This window comes from Nannospalax galili, unplaced genomic scaffold (genome assembly GCF_000622305.1).
Source record: "Nannospalax galili isolate Female #2095 unplaced genomic scaffold, S.galili_v1.0 scaffold278, whole genome shotgun sequence".
Classification (NCBI taxonomy): Eukaryota; Metazoa; Chordata; class Mammalia; order Rodentia; family Spalacidae; genus Nannospalax; species Nannospalax galili.
This window is the reverse complement of record NW_008347536.1, coordinates 3,449,408-3,452,560: the sequence shown is the minus strand read 5'-3', so window position 1 is coordinate 3,452,560 and position 3,153 is coordinate 3,449,408. Positions and strand designations below refer to the sequence as shown.

Genomic DNA, 3,153 nt, shown 5'->3' with positions numbered 1-3,153 from the left:
GTCCAGTCTACAAAGAGGAGGATCAACACAGAGGAATCACTTCCTCCATGCTTCCAAGCGAAGCCAACTATGGTCGAGCAGGATCTTTGACTTATCTTCACATAGGCGGAACTGGTAAAAGAAAGGAGCCTGGCGCTCCTCCCAAGCCCATGTGACCCCTGAGGAACAGGTCCTCAAACGACCTTAAGAGTAAAGATAAATTGGTTTATCAGGGCCAACTCTATGGCCTTAAACATCCAAAAGAAAAGTATAACCAAAGATTAAAGGGGTCAATATAATATCTTAAGAGTCCATATGCATAGCTAAAGGTTACATAACAAGCAACAATGCCAGATAGGAGATACCTTCTTTTGAGTTGTTGGCCAGGGTGAACAAAGGGACTCCCAAAAGTAGTAACCCAACATAGAACTTGGAAAATGAACAGCAGACCCTGATCTTATCTAAAGGAGTATTGACAACTGATTGCTGCTAGAAGAGGAACAGCTGACCCTCCTAAAACAAAGACCTCTAGATAGGCTGACTAGATTCAACAGAAAGGCAAGTAGTGGGGAATGGCTGGGGGTTCCGACAACACAGCAGACAGTAGCAGGAATATCAGAATATAAGGGCTCTAGTAGGGGGAGGGAGGCTATGGGAGGGTGCCATCTGGGAAGTGGGTGTATAGTCGAATAAGATGGTTTGGAATGTTCTGTGTGATATACACACACACAAAAAAAAATCAACAAATTTTTTAAAATGTATTTTATTTGAGGAGGAAGCATCGAAATTCCATCATGCTAATTAGTAGAGGTGGTAAACATTACCATTGAAATCTACCCGATGATTTCATAGACACACACAGGCGCCAAGGGTCCAATGCAACCGATTATGACTAGTAATAATCGGATGCATACAGATTAGAGATACATGTGCCAACATCTCAGTGTTAGTAGCAAAAACAATGAGTCTTTCTGCAAGGAACAATATATTCTAAAATGAAATGGAGATCTTTTTTAAAGGGTAAAATCTCATTCAATTTTACGTCTTACAGGACTTATACCAAGTTCAATATTGCATAACTGTATTAACTCAACTGTTAACCTAGAAACTTGCATCCACTTATGAAAGAGATGTACTCTTGCTCCGGAGTATGCTACTGAATATGTTAAATCTGTAGTGAAATGGTTCCTCTAATCATGTAGTTATTAAAAATTAAAAAAAATGATTAAAATAATAATAATAATTAGTAGATGTATAATTGCATTAAAAATGAATTTTTCTGTATAAAACTGTGTATTTGAATAAGGAAATGGAGATCTTTTTTGAAGGTTAAAACCTCATTTAATTTTATGTCTTATAGGGTTTATACTGAGTACAATATTATATAACTGTAACAATTCAACTGTAAACGTAAAAATTTACAGTCAATTTTGAAAAAGATGCATCTTACCTCAGAAAATTGTTATTGAATATGTCAATGCTGTTGTAATGAAATGCTTCTTCTAAGTATGTGGTTATTAAATAAATAATTAACTGGAAAAAAATAAATAAAATATTTTTTAAAAGAAAAAAAATACCTGAACGACCGCACTAGACCCAGCTATTGACACCAGATCAAGTATGGCAGAGCTGAGCCATAGGTAACTTCCCCACATATCAGTTGGGACTCATGGGGAACCCCTAGATGTTCAATGATTTGTTTATCTGCCTTGTTTGAAAAAGACTTACAGGCATACCAAATTCATCAGCTCTTTATGGGGCAGGCGATACCTTCCCCATTTACAGATGAGGAGACAAGGATCAGAAAGGTCACAGGACTAGTAAGTAACAGAGCTGGGATTTACACTCTGATCGTTTCCACTCAAAGCCTATATTTTTTCTTTGGTACTAGAGAATCAAACACAAGGTCTTACACATACTATGCAAGTGCTCTACCACTGAGCTACATCCCTAGCCACAGTCTCTACTTCCAAGTAGTCTTTTCTGTGAGTCTCAGACCTAAGCAGTCAGCCAGATCAATTATTTCATATACCCAGTCATGGGTCTGAAATGAGCATTGGTAACAAAGCCTGGGTTTGGAGTCCACTCATCAAATTACAGCTTTTCCCCAAATCCCTGCCATGCTTTCAGGGATATAATACTGGATCTTACCCAAATTTTTTGTTCTATATTTCAGTTATAGAAACCTGAACCTGAAACCCTGAACCCTTGACCTTCTCCTGATAGCCTCCTCCTCATTGTGGTCCTGCTCCAAGCTACATGAACTTCAGCCTTTTGCCTTTTGGATCTGAGTTTCCAGAAGCTGCTGCTTCCCTCACATTGATTTCCCCACTAATGTACCAGCCCAGAAAGTAGAGGTGGCTCAGTTGAGACAGAACTGGCCAATAGCTGAGAAAGACAGAGAGCAAGAACATGGAATCCTGGGGAGAACATCTAGGGATGAAGGAAAAGAAGATCAAAGAAGCATCTACTCCTAAGCTATTTGACATAGAGAAGGAGTCAGTGTAGAGGGGGGAGTACTGAAGTCTGAGACTACATTAGAGAACAAATGAATACAAAAGGGAGATGGGGGAAAAGCAATGATTTCTCAAGCACTGAATGTGAGGTGGTACCTACTTATAGGGCTAATGAGTACAGAGAGTGTAGATAGGGTTGCTGGACTGGGTCAGATACCTGGGTGTGGCCTCCTTGTGGCTTTAAGTCCTCAGGCACTGTTGTGGAATTTCAATCTAACCCCAATTGCCTCTCTCTGGATACTTTCACTCAATTTGCAAACATTTGTGCTTCCACTAGACTATAAACCCTATAAAGGTAAAAACACTGTCTTCTCCATCATTTTAAAGCTTTCAACCCATAGAAATTTCTGACATGTAGTAGACACTATACATATGTGTGTATATGTATAGTCATTCTACTCGCCATGTATTATATATAATTATATGTAGTATATATTATGTACACTAATTACATAAACAATAGAATGAATGAATGAACAAGTAATGTCTGGGAAGTGCATTGAATACTAGAGTTCTCTTCTGAGTTGTGCAAAGACCTTAGGTGGAGTACCAGAGACTTGTTACCTGCGGATACTCACCCAGCAATAAAATCAGAACTATGAGCTGCCACCAGCCTCAGTGTTCAACACGTCTACATTAAGATCATTTGAAATGCTCC

General features: G+C 38.8%; 1 long non-coding RNA gene across 1 annotated transcript in view; it reads left to right on the top strand.

Moving 5' to 3' along the window:
* LOC115072208 overlaps positions 1-2,821 on the top strand; it is an 18,337-nt gene extending 15,516 nt beyond the window's left edge. The window contains exon 5 of the long non-coding RNA XR_003851277.1: positions 2,156-2,821. This is a non-coding gene — a long non-coding RNA (uncharacterized LOC115072208). The remainder of the gene's footprint in view (positions 1-2,155) is intronic.
* Positions 2,822-3,153: the final 332 nt, after the last annotated feature.